The sequence below is a fragment of the Lonchura striata genome, chromosome 7 (assembly GCF_050655825.1).
Source record: "Lonchura striata isolate lonStrDom1 chromosome 7, ASM5065582v1, whole genome shotgun sequence".
NCBI classification, from domain to species: Eukaryota; Metazoa; Chordata; class Aves; order Passeriformes; family Estrildidae; genus Lonchura; species Lonchura striata.
Genome location: NC_140709.1, coordinates 11604449 through 11618685, shown reverse-complemented (window position 1 = coordinate 11618685; position 14237 = coordinate 11604449). Strand labels below are relative to the sequence as shown.

The window sequence follows — 14237 nt, the reverse complement described above, 5'->3', positions numbered from 1 at the left end:
GATGATTTTTGCCCTCATGATTCTCTTCAGGTGAAAGTTCAATGTCAGGGCTCATACAGCTGATCCCTCTATGGGCTGCAGGTCAGCTACAGTGATGTCAAGCACGAGAGGTCAGGGGCCACTCAAGTGCACAGCACAGGCCATGCAGGGCAGTTTACACCCCTCCATTTCTCAGGGGAATGCCTCAAAACCCTCCAGCAGGTGAGGGTACCCCTCTGCACTGCAGAACAGCACAAGCCCATCTCCCCAGCAGCCATGGAAGGTATCAGTGCTCTCAAGCACTGCCAGGCAGCAGGGACTTGCTGCTGCTTTGTCAGGGCAGGATATTCCAGAAAATGTGCATGAGAGCAAAAGTCACTTTCAGGGAAGGAGCAGCTGGAAGAAACCTCCTGTGGGCACAGTGGGGCAGGCAGAGTGAGGGACAGAGTGGGAGCCAGAGGCAGGTTTGCAGAGCAGAGGAGCCAGAGAAGACAGACAACAGCCAGAGCTGGCTGTGAGACAGCAAGGGACAGAGACTTTCCAGACGAGGCTGCGCAGAGTTTGCTGACATGTAGGCAAGAACCAAAATTTACTGGATTAAGTGCAGAAAGATGGGAATTTTGTTCCCAAATAATTTATTTTAATATTTGTTATCCATCGGGGGTCAGTTTTCTTTCTCTGAACAGTGATTTTTTTTTTGTTTAAACACTTCTAGGAAGTCCCTCTGATACTTCCAGGAGAGCTAAGAGCAAAGGTGCACATGGATGTAGCTCACAGGTGGGTAAGCAAGGGGGTCTTGTGCCCTAGCTGAAGTGAGAGGGAGTCTCAGAAATCAGTGAGTTCTGTTCCCCAAACACCTGCAAGGAAGCTGTGGAGTTCTTGTAACAGCCAGCTCAGGCAGCAGCACCTTTGGTCCCTGTCACTCCACTCTTGGAAGGACCATCTCTTTCCAGCTGAACTCTTGTGATCTTGCCAGTTCCTCCATGTCACTGCCCTGAGGGCTGTGCACAGCATGTCAGGCAGCTAAGCTTAATTTCACCGAGCACCCAAGGCAGCTGCTGCCCGAGCCATGACCCGGACAGGGGATTGGCTGAGGCAGTCCTTCCCCCACTATTCAGGGATGCTTGGAGCAGGAGAAAAGCAGTGGTCTCTCTAAAACACCAGGTAATTTGTCCCTGGCTTGTAACCAGGAAACACTGAGTATTTCTCCCTCCTTCCCCTGTTCTTGTGCTCCATGGCACACAGCAACTGCATCATAGTTTCAGCTCAGATGCCTGCATTTGTCAGGTCATTGACACTCCATGATATAAAACATGTGCCTACACACTCTACTCCCAAGTAACATGGCCACAAGCCTGTTGTAGGCAGTCTGCTGGAGGAGACCACAAGTTGGAGACAGAAAAAAACCCAAAATAAGTAAATATACTTCTGGTTGAAAAGCTAGAGATGACCTCTGAGCACATACTTGCAGGCCCATGGCACATACAGAGTATTTAGCTGCAGTCTTATATGGTCACCAACAAAGAAATGTTGGGAACCACAGCAGCTTGAAAGTTTGTCCTCCTACCACCTCAGAGCTGTTATACCTACAGCAGGTGATTCCAGGTATTGACTAGCAAAACCCAATGAAGTGTGAGAGGCAGGGAGGGAGGAATGGAGGAAGGAAGGATGGACATGCTGATTTGTTACACGGTGACCCAACCCTGGGTCCTACTTTACCCTCTCCTAAAGGTACACAGCAGCCCTAATGTATTCTCTGCTCTCCTCCATTTAGACCAAGCACTGAGTAGCCATCCTTTGTCACTCCCCAGTGTGTGTGAGCACTGTGGATTGAGTCTATGCTCCTTCATTTACCCCCCTGGGTACTTCAGGCAATCCTGTCGACACTTACCCAAAGTTCAGGCTTTATTCTAGACCAGCAATCCTCCAGGCCAATGTTCACTTATTCCAAGCCAAATAGCAAAGCAGAGTTTAATGTTGGCTGCTGCTGCAGCACATCACTGCTCTTCAATCACATTGTCTGTGAAACATGTTCCTGTTCCCTGGCTCAAGGACTGAAAAGTTTCTAGTGGTTATGAGCCTCATGCCTTAAGTGAGCATAAGACTAAGGGCAATGTGTGCTCAGCTTATTTTCTACCATGTGATTCTGTTTAATCAACTTCTCCACTACTCTGATAAGTGCCTGCTTGGAGATTTGCCATTAACCTTACTTTTCCTGTAAAATCCCCCCCGAAGAACTTATTTCTCAAGGATTAAAGCTTGAAGGATAAATTATTTCTTCCCAAACACATCAGAACCGTTCTGCCTGGCTGACCTTCCCAGTAAAGCACGAGAAAAAGTGTCAGGAGGATGAAGCAGGCACACACAGGGTAAGTAGCTCATTGCTGATGTAAAACACTGTGGAAAAGACCAGACATGTTCAAGGACTCCAGGAATACCAGGACAAGGGATCACACAGCCTCACAAGGCCCCAGGAAGAGAGGCCACCAAGTCTGGCAGGGTTGAGTAGCTTTACTGGTGCTGCTTTGCAGAGGTCACTGCAGCAAGATTTACTCTACAGACTTCTCAAAGATGGACATTTGTTCCATGAAATTGTGGAGAGCAGTTTGCTATGGTCTGGCATCTCCTACTTGATCAGAGACATCAAGTGAGACTGGTACATTTTCCACTTTCCACATTTAAAACATTTTAGTCACAAGCAAATGAGCTTCTAAGTCATGGTCATCAAAGAAAACTCCTTCTTCCAAAGGAGGGGAATAACTGCAGATCCTTACTCCATCTTGAAATAAGAGATTACACTAACCTTCGGGGTTTTATTCTAATGTCTCTGCACTGGGTTTTGCAAATTGCAGCACTGAACAGAGATTGGCTTATTCTGGACTACAATCTCCATTTTATTTCAGAGATACAACCAGCTAGAGGGATATGAACAGCACATTTCAAAGAGCTATATAAAAGATTTTAGCAAGCTATTTTACTGCTGTGAGTTTTGTGCTATCTGATACAGCAAACCTCATGGTCACAGCATGATCTGCTTACTGACACGTCATGCACATCACTTCAGCTGCCTAGAAGAACATCAGCAGTCTCAAGGGAAAGAATGCCAGACATTTTATTTTTTTTATATTAAAGGTTAACAAGAAAAAGAAAGGTGCCTTGGCTCTATTTGCTTCCTTAGCTCTTCTCTTAACTAGTGCTGCGCTGCAGAAGCTGATTGATGAAGATAAGGTGATTGTAGCTAAATTTCTTGGGGTTTTTCTTGTCTGTTGTAGCAGCTGAAACAGAAACACAGCTTATACAGTGTCTGTTAATTGCAGCAGGAGAGGTACAGCCATAGTAGTTGTCTAAACCAGTACAATTTCCTGGGTTTCTTTCTCCTTCCTAGGGTAAACAGCTAACCATAACTTTTCCTGAGTTTACAGTATTATCACTGCTTTCATTGTCCTCTGTATGGCATAAATCAGGACTGCTAACAAGAAGAACAACTGCCAGATTGATTTCAAAACCAGGTAATAATGGAAAAACAGTAACCTTTATAGTCTGCTCACTGATTTATAGTCCCTCTGTTCTCACCTTAAGCATAAGCAAGAAACACAAAGTCTCAGAGACAGCTTGGCATGGGGAACCCCTGAAGACACAGTACAGCCCAGCATCAAGAGGGTGCTGAGAGCACAGGCAATGGCATTAAATACTGCTGTGTTACGAGCTGCTTGCTTCACCATGTGATATTGTCTAGCCATTTTCCTCCTTTCACATCTCTTTTCCTAATCCTTTTATGGATTTTTTTTCTGCTTCTCCAAGTCTTCCTCCATCCCACTGCATTCAACCCAACAACTTGTTGTTAACCACTTGTCCAGAAAATATGTTATTGGCCACAGTCAGGGGTGGCTGGTCAGAACAGCCCAAAGGGCACACATGTGCCAGTCAGATGTATCACAGGAGAATCTGTTCACAGTATCTGTTGATCAGCACAGGAACATCCTGCTCAGTTCCAACAGGGAGGAGCAGGAATCAGCGTAGGAATCACCATAACTTCATGTGCGTTTCTATTTGGGCCAGATTGGCTCTGAAATAGTCTCAAGGCAGTGGAAAAGCTACTCTCAAAATTTTATCTACTCACTTAAGTATTCTTGGCACCTTTTCTGTAGGATTTTTAAGCTATTTGGGAACTATTTTTATTGACATAAAAGGTTTCACCCGAGAAGCTCTCCTGCTCCACACACCTGTGCACTTAGCAGCAGTGCCCTTGACGATTTTTTCTGGCTGCTCACTTAGTCTGAGCAGCTTCTCCTTGACACCCATCATGGTTTCCCCCTTGTTCCTCTTTCAAAAAGGCTATGATAAGATGATGCTTCCAGCCTACCTCCAAAGGCAGGCATTCCAGCACACTGATTTCAGGTAGCATACTTGCAAGGTGACTTGTGTTCCCTCTTGATTCCCTGCTTTGGGAAAGGGTACTCCCTTTTGTCTCAGTAATGCACTACTCAATCTCTTGGATAATAGTGCTCCAACAGTCCTGCTGATGATGTAGCAGAAGGACTGGAGCTTCAGACTATTGACATTTATCTTGCAGCAAAGGAAGGCTGAGTAGGTTGATTGTGTAGCAAATGCTCCCGGAGACATCAGCGGGACACCCCCATCAAGTGCACCAGCTGGAGCCACTTGTCATCATCAGCTGTGAAGCATCCCAAGAGATGGCAGCTCCCACTATCTGCCAAGCTTTCAGTGACTCAACACCCTGGTTGACCACAAGGCTCCTCTGGATGACTCTCAGGAGAAGCAAGTTCCATTTGCAATGAAGTTCTCTTGTGGAAAGATCCCCCACAGCACCTATGAACCTGCAGGGTGCTGTGGGGGATCTTGATAGATGCTGCCCTTGTCTGTAACACTGTGAGTCACTCTGCTCCCCTCTTACTGCTGAGAAGGAGTCCACAGGGTTCTAGCCTGCAGAGATAGTGCTCAGGCTTGAGTTAGCTGATGTTTAGGACCCAGGTGGTTTCCCCTGACTGTGCTCACACCCTGAACCAAGCATTCCCAGGCCTTCAGGTCAGGTAGAGCATATCTTGCCGGTCACCCCCCTTTGTCTTGGCAAACACACACATTGGCCTTATGAGGAACAGACATGATCTTAACATAGACACTTATATTTGGCCTTATGAGGAACAGACATGATCTTAGCATAGGCTGTGACCTTGCTCCATACCTGGAAAAAACATGCAGTTCTCAGAGGCAAACCTGAGCCAGGAAAACCTACCCATCCCCCTGTGAGATCTGGGAATTATAATGCCATATGTTAGCTCACTTTACAAGCTGGCACCTCCACTTCTTCAAATTCCCACTCTGCATAGGTATAACTGCAGAAAATTGTTCCAATATGGCTACAAGTGAATTTGTTAGTTCTTGGGAAGCAGGGAGAAGAAAAGGTTAAGGCTGTGACTTAAAGCTCAGTCTCAGCAAAGGGTCCAACATCAGTTGTGACTTCCCAGTGCCAGCTCCTGACCATTCTCCTCTGGCTCCCTGCCAGAGGTGTGCCCCAGCCCAGCCCTGATATGCTCAGTCAGTGACTCACATGCCTTTGTGAGGCAGCCCACTACTGCCAGCCCAGGGCTCTGCCTCCAGCTGTGGTCAGCAGCATATCCTTTTGGAAAGAGCAACACAGATGGAGCACATCTGCAGCTGAAAAATGATGAGGTGGGGAACTACACCTCAGATCATCTAAAACTGTCTTGATCCTCTCTGCATGTGTTTGAGGAAGGCAGAAGGGACTGTGCAAAAAAACAGGGCACAAAGGATCAGTTGAGTATGAGAAGTGACAGGGAGAAGTAAAACAAGTCAGTAGCAGGAAAGGGTTGGCTGCTCCTTTCCCCCTGCAGCATGTGAGGAGGATCAACAGAGCCCTCACCTAAGCTGAATGTTGTCATCTTTTGTGCATTGAAGACCGGCATTTCAACTCACCATTTTCATTCACTTTCTGGCAAGAAAGAGGTAAAAATCTAAGTCATACTTTCTGGGAAAAATAAAATCAAGTCACTTTTTTTTTTTTTTCCCAGAAGGAAAACAGAAAACCAGTCCTATGCAGTTGGCTCTCTCAGGGTGGCTGAAGGGTATTCCTTCTTCATTTTTCTACAATTGTCCCCAGAGTCTCAGCCTAATCCTTAAAGTGCATAAGGCACAGGAAAGAAATCACACCCTAGTTCTAAGAATAAGCTGTACATCCAAAGTTCCTACTCCCTTCCTTGTACTAGGAAAACGTTTTTTGCAGCACAGCCACAAATGTTAAACTTCGAGTGCACCAGTGGCATACTGCATCAGTCTTTCCAACCAGGCAATATGAACTTTGGCTCTCATCTCACTAGTGGAAAAAGAAGCTCCACAACTTAATTCTGTTGAACCCAGTTTGTGAATTTTGCACTGGAAGCCACTCCAGTGCTCCCCAAAGCTTAGGGTAGGTGGATGAGCAGAGCTCTTCCATGCCAGCACATTTCCACCAGAAAGAGATCCTGGGGGAGGAAGGGGGTGTTGAGAACGGTGAGGGACATGTATGATCTCATCCTACACCTTGCTTGGTTACATCCCAAAGCTGTCAGGCACTGTGCCATACTGCTGGCAGAGGCAGGTTTGCCATGAGGAAATGTGGATGACAGCAGTGCCAGTAGTCCTGGCTGGGCAAGGATGGCCATGGGCAGTACCACTTTCTGTTCCTTTGGCTCTGGAGGCACTTGGCAGTGCTTCTACAGAAAACCAGGCAGGACTGTGCCCACCACCTGTCTCAGCTGAGGGATGTATCCTCAGATGATCCAGCACTGCATGTTGCCCACTACAAGACAGTGGGACTCCTGACAGGGAGCTGGTGCAGCTGGCCAGGCTCCACCTCTGCATCAGTCCCAAGGAACATCGCAAGCTCTTCCCTACCTACCAAAGAGAATTTATTTTCTTCTTTTTCAAAGATTTTCAACTCCTCCCATGGGCATCTCTAAGCAACCCCCTCCCTTTCAGATGCTGATGCTTTTCAGCTGATTAAACTGTGGACCAGACCACGAGCTGGGTGTAAATCAGTATTGCTTGTCAATGCTAATTTACACCTGCTGAGAATTTCCCTTCCTTCACCATTTAGTAGAATTATATGACATGTCTTTTATCTCTTCTCACAGTTTAGCTTGCCATTCCCCTTTCCTGGCCCCCAAGCCTCCCGCTTTGCTCTGAACTCCCTGGAGGTTTACAGGATAAGTTGCTTATTTGCAATGTAAAGTGTCTCTCAGAACCACAGCCCCACGCAAACAAACCCAAGAGAGGCACGTTTATCCCTGCTTGTGCAACAAATCCAGCCCCATCTTTTCCTGGCAGCAGTTCCCTAAGCACACATTGCACAGAACTTGCTAAGGGAAGAAATATGTCCCTTATTGCCATTACACAATGCAGGACTTCTCTGGGGAGATGCAGAGGATGGAGAATGAAAGGATTGATTCCACAGAGACCCTGAGCTCTTTCCTTTCTCATTGAAACTGATGGTGATGGCTTACCACCCAGATCAGCACCCTGTAGATTCTGACTGTCAATAGGCAGGATACCATTAATGACTTCTTGTTGCTATGGTGATATTGATGGATACTCCATGGTGTTGGTGGGAATCCTGTGAAAGCTAGCAAAAAACCAATAAAAGTGGGTCAAAAAAAATGTGAGTTTGCCTACAAATGGGCAGCTGTGTGACATACTTGATGAATTCAGTGGCACTTCACACCTCTTGCCTCCTCCTGCCTCCTACAAGAACGGCACAGTGCTCCCCAGAGCCAGTGCAAACACTCCTGTTCACAGCAGGGCTCTGGTGCAGAGGTGCAGTGCTGCAAGTGGATTTCATTACTAAGCATTACTTTTGCAGCTTCACCCTGGCAATTCATTTCACATACAGACTAAAAATCTTGGCTCCAGTGAAATCACTTGGACCTGTGCCAGTGGGCACAGATCCAGGATTTCCCCCAGCTCTCAGGATGCCTTATCTCAAGTGACAATTTCATTCAGCTGCCTCGATAGCCACTGGGAACTTCCTGCCTCTCTAGAGCTGTTTCAAGAGCAGAAAAGCCACTGTTGCAGTTTTTTGCTCTATTTCACTGAGGCTCAGTGCTATGCCCTCTTTAAAGGTGATGCCATGGGCTCTCTCTTGGCTTCCTACTTTGCAATGTGCAGTTTAGAGCAACCTTTCACCTTTCATCCCAACCAAGTGACCACTGGAAATGACAGGCTGGGCTCGAGTCACAATTGGGTCTTTTCACTTTGCACAAGTGTTCTTGAGATTTGGGGCACAGGGGCCATCTTGCTAAAATAACACTTCTCTCTGACCTTGCTTTTTTGGGGAAATCATTGCTAATTCATGTTGGTGTCACATTAATGAAGAAGTGATAAAACTCCAGTGGAACTCCTTCTTTCTCTACAGATGCTATTTATGGAAGCCCACCAAGGAGTGCACAAACTGCACAATGCCTTGTTTTGGGGGAGATTTTAGTATGATTTGCAAATTTTAGACTATGTTTTTTGTCTTAGCAAAGACTCTTATCTCTTCTGCTTTGTTTTATGTCCAGGAGTACATACAAATTTACTAAAGAACCTTTTATTCTTAACAGTAGTACCACTCCAGGCATGTATCATCCCATCACCTGACAGGCACTCCTAATCCAGAAAGTTTTTATTTGTTTAGATCTGTTATTATGGAAGAATTAGATCCACAGGGAAGCATTATCTATAGCAATACCTTTACATGGATAGTTTTGCCAGTAAAAGCCCCAGTGCAGATCAGATCCAATGGATGTGTCAGTGTGCTCAGATCCTTTGCCTCCATTGAACTCAGGAACTGGAAACAAAATTACCCTGCCCCTGTCTTTTGCATCTTTTGATATCCCTCCTTCTAATGGCCTACTGAGTCTGAAAGCACATCAGGAACAGATCCCAAGAGGAAAATTCAGTTTCTTTCTCTATGTTACATGTAGCTGTTCATCCAATTTACCAAGCAAAGTTCCTAAGCACATGGAGGCCGGACCAGCACTGACAGAGGGTCTCTCTTGTATAGCAACCCTTTGATCAGACTGACAGCATAATTTATTTACTTTTGTTTCATATTCTTCAATGCTGCAGTAAGTTATTTTTCCCAGTTGATTATCAAAGGCAAAGGCTGCCCTTTCAAGTTGGATTTGCACCTCTTCCCTTCCCCTCCATTTCAATTAGCTATGGAAATTACTTGGATTTTCTTTTTCTATCTCCTCTTGCCTGCCTGTCTATACAAGAGGCTTTAGGAACACTGATGGCTGGAGAAAACTCCAACTGATGTCTTCCCTGTAGGAAATGTTGTGACTTGCAATTAGCACATCTAAGTGCTCTGTTTGACCTATTGCTGGCCAGGGTGGAGAGCACAGAGCCAGCTGCAGTGTCTGCCTTTTCCCCAGCTATGAGCAAGGGGACAGAGGGCTGTGAGTGCTATGGATGGAAGGAAGGAGGTATCACCACAAACCAGTAGGGACAGACAAGGAACTGGTTTACTACACTGGAAGACATAAGGTGAACGTAAAAGCTTCTTGAAATAGGATCTCTGCCTGTGGGCAACTGCTGTTCTGCTGTGTTTGAAGCTATTACTTTTCTGCTAACAGTTCTGTGACTGCAGAGACACAACAGGCAGTGAACTGCCCAGAGCAGCTTAGGGCTGAGCAGAAATGGCATTTCGACTGGGCTGGAGCTCTGCGTTCCTCCACTTGGAGGTGCATGGATAAATGTCTTTAGGCACAAATCCCAGCATGCTGGGAGGAGCACACATTCCACAGGGCAGCTTTCCAAGTGTGATTTGCCCTAAACAGCTGGTCACCAAAAGCTTCTGAGATCGCAACATCAAGACTTAAAAACACATCAGATATGTTCAAGATAGGAGAATCACTCTGGGCTGCATTTGACACCAGCATTAACACACAGGTGACCCCACAGGAAAAGGACTTGGAGAGATCAGACTGGAGGCAGTACAGATCCATGGGATTTCTCACCACACATGTCTCCCCTAGACACGTCATGTCATGGTTTACTGGAAATGTTTTAAAGTCATCATTAAGAAACAAAGTCTAAGACTGATCAGTACCAACACATATACTCTTGGGATGTTCCTAGCCACAGCCATATATTCTAACTTACCAACATTGCCATGGGACTCTTCCTTTTTGGTTTTCTGCCAGATCCTACACTATAGTGAAAGGTAATGGAAGAGGAGGCAGAACATGCCCCTTTGTTTAAAGCCAGATGTAAGTAAATGTTTTTATTTGCTAAGAGGTACTCAATACTTTGTGCAACCTGCATCTTCATGCAGTGCAGGTTTGCAACTGCACACGTAACATGGTGAAGAAAAGAATAAATGCAGCAATTTTGCAGCTCTTCCTAAGAGAGTGAGGGAGAAGGATAGTGAATCAGATTCCTTCTCCGTGTACTGCTGGTTTTAATATTTGCTACATCGTATACACAGCATTAAGTGTGACGAAGACCCACCCTGAACCAGAGTCTCATGTCACTTATGCCAGTAGGGTCTGAAGCTGGCAGTTTCCAACCAGCTCTGGGTTCTTACAGCCTGAGTTTGGTATCATTACTTCTATGCCATTTTGCAAAATATTCCAAGAGCCTAATGAAGGTAACTACATTCTTGTTAACCCTTATTTTTTTCACAACTGGGAAAAAATAAGACACAGATCATAGTAGCTGAGAAGAGTTCTTGCATGCACATTTATTTTACCAATGTAGTGCTAAAAGCTAAACCAAGAGCATCAAGGCAGATTTGGAGGCAACCAGCAGGTTTTTTTTTTTAATAACACAGCGCCCAGTGCTTGCAGCCTTTGTGGTTGTCACAAAGTACACACACCTACCCAAAGCTGCATAGCAAGGAGGCAAAACCACAGAATTGATACAACTTTCGCAGTACCAATGAAAAGAGAGGAAACATTGTCTATGCAGACATCTAATCCCTCATGGGAAACAGGCAGAAATCCTTTTTTAAGGAGTACTCTGAGAAGATACAGTGGAGATGCTGTAGCCAACATTGTGGTAAGAGTCTCATGCAACACAGCATCTCAGAAAATAATTTAATCTCAACCTCATAAGTACTGTCCATCAACAAATCCTGTATGTATCTATAACACCTCAGAAAGTTTAATTACCACTTAAGAAACTGAAGACTAAATGAGCTTTGTGACATTTCCCACCCCAGACCCTGTAGGTCAGCATTATTTAAGACAACTGGGAGCTTGAAAAGCTAAACATTAGGGTTGGCAGATGAACAGATGGATGGATTGCTGCCAAGATTATCCATCTTCCCACTTGCCTCCATAGGACTGGGTGACATTCAAAGCTAACTACTTTCCTATGCAAAGAGAAATGCACGCGATGCAATGAGTAGGCTTTAAAAAGGAAACATCAGCTGGTATGACCAGTGGCAAAATGCTTTATGGCTGCTGCTTAATGTGCAGGTGAGGCTGTTAAAAAGAGGCATCAGGCTGTGACAGAACAGGGGACTGTAGTAACTAGAGTGGATTAGCTGTAAAACAACCTCTGAGCAAGTTGCAAAAATCTGTCAGGATGCTGTCATTTTTTCTTTGTGCATAAGAAGTCTAAATCGAATTAACCTTTTAATCAGAACAGATAAAATTGTAGTATTATTATCAAAGAGGATGTGTTATCTACAGCTTCATGAAAAATTTCCATCTCTGCTCAACTTGGATTTTTCTTTTTTTTTTTGCTTGAGGCTCTATAAGTAAATTCCCCAAACACTGAAAAATAAAAAAGAGTAAAGTAGGAGATGGTTTAACACAGCCAGTTACTATGCAGATACCAGCTCATCTGATGCCAGATTTGTCTCAGTGCAGAATTTTCAGATCCAGCTCAAATACCTGTTGCCTGAGCACAGGAGCAGTTCCTGCTCCCTGACTGGGGCAGGCACAACAGAAGCTGTGACACACTGTGCCAGTATGAATTGTGCCACTCTCCCTGACTGAGGACACTGAGCCCAAACTCCCACATACCCAGGACTTTCTGGTTTTCTGCAAGGATTTAAAAAAAAAAAAAACAAAAAAACTAAAAACAATCTGCTACATCTACTAGCTATATTAGGCTGTTCTGTCAGCTACTAGACTACAACGTAAGTTTTCTAAATTGACACAAATAACTTTGACATGTACCTTTGTACCTACAGGACGCCAAAGAATAAAGGTTGCTGTCTCTGACTGGTCTACCATATAACCCAGCTCAGACTGTAATGTTCTGGGATTTTTCTTACAATGACTGAAGTCTTTATGTTTTCTACATCTGCTGGCAAAAAAAATCTACATCTGTTGAAAAAAATCAGCCAGCACAAGCAGGTGCAGAAAAACCCCAATCAAGATCTGAACCTGGGACTCCAGCTAATGAAGCTTCCTGACTAACGAACTGGCGCATCTGCTTCACTAAACTTGCCTGTGTAATCTGAACCAAAAACCTCACTCACTTCCATTTACTACTGCCCATATGCCACCTCTAAATATACTTGCATACTAGCATTTATGCAATGTTCAGTACAAAATCCATATGGCTCCTTTCAGCAAGCAGCAACAAGGATAAGTTGCAAACTGAGTCTGGAGATGGAGCTTCTAAAGATTTAAGCACCATACAACATTTGCTTTAGACAGACAGTGGTGGAAGAGTTGTTACAAACTGTTCCAGATGGACCACATTTTCTTTCTTGCATGAAGCTAAAATGGATTTCTTTTCTATGAAATGTCTCCTAGTGATCTCTCTGGAACAGAATTTGGGTAGAAGAGCAGATCCAAGCTTAGGCTGAGGAGTGTTGTACAGCTGCCACCAATTACTTTGACCAGTCTCCTCTGGGACCTTCACCCTTGGTCCTGCCACCCATTGGCCTGGGAACTGCATTTAAGGCCTTGCCCTGCCCCTTACTTGGCTTATGCTGTGTGTGCTTGTTCTGACCTGCTTGGCTTTACTTCTCTGGTGACATCAGAGCTGTGTTGGAACTATAGGTTTCTCTGCTGGATGAAAAATTATAGAATCACGGAACTCACTCTCCCCTTCCTGTTTAGGTGCAGTGGGACTGTGCCCCTTTTCCAAGGTTCCTGTCTCAACCTGCCCTGTTATCTGGCTTCCACCTGGCTTCCTTCCTGGAGATGTCCATCCTTACTTGCTTCCTGACAAGGAGTTTTCCAAGCCTTTGAAATTGGTGAGCATAAACCACAGTCAAATAGAAGAAACAAATGTTCCCACAGAATGAGTGAGCAGAAAATCAGGAGTTTTTGAAGCTCCCCTGCAGTGACCACTGCTGGGTGGCCTTCTAGGATGTAGGAGCAAAGCAATTCAAGCCTGTCCCACTTGGCTTTCTGACTATCAAAGAGAGCCTCTGAACATTAACAACTTGCTGTAACAGATAAAGGTAAATATAGGTTGGCTGTCACTGCCTGAATTGGGGGAAATAAAATGTGGCAGCCAATGAACTTCTTCTACTTAAACCATCAAGACTCTAAGACCATTAAACTTTCCCATGCATTGAAAGAAAAAGGTTCCATGTCTCTAAGAGACTGCAGTCAGAGCAGTAAGTCAGGGGCCTTGTGCTGCTGTTGCTCTTAGTCTTTTAGATGATGGGTTCTTAACTCCACAAATTGTTGTATCCCTTGTGGACACATGCTGTGTTAGACTTAATCTTGACAGATAGCAGGGAATTGATCACAGAAATAAAACATAACTGGTTGCTTAGTTACCAATGATCACTACACATCACACAGTTACATTCGCTGTGTGCAAACAGAGCCCCATGCAAACCAATTACCCCTCATTACAACTCTAAAATGTCAGTTTCAGAGAGCTGAAAACAACTGAGCCAGGTAATAAAGGGAAATTTGAGTAGAAAAATACAAATGATAATTGGGAACTTTTTTTCTCCCTAAATGTTCAAATAGACACAGTCCTGTGGCTGAGGAAAGCAAATATATTGGTTTGAAAAAAATAGGATTCTTATTTATTGGGAAAGTGAAAACAAGCATGTTATGTGTGTAAACACTGGGAAAGTAGAAAACAGTAAATAAAAATGACAAGCTAAGAGTTGCACAAAACTGAGAAAAAGACATAGGGAGAATTAAAGAGCTTCAGGATTAATGATGGTATAAAAGAGCTGAAATACTTTGCGTCCAAAAGACAGCATGGTGTAACTCCAAAAATGAAATGAGGGATGTGATGATTAGGGGGAATGGCTTAGGCATGGGAAA

At 44.6% G+C, this 14237-nt stretch overlaps 1 protein-coding gene across 7 annotated transcripts in view; it reads right to left on the bottom strand.

Moving 5' to 3' along the window:
* LOC110468304 (uncharacterized) overlaps positions 1-14237 on the bottom strand; it is a 46209-nt gene that overhangs the window by 16274 nt on the left and 15698 nt on the right. The gene's annotated exons all lie outside the window — the stretch shown is intronic.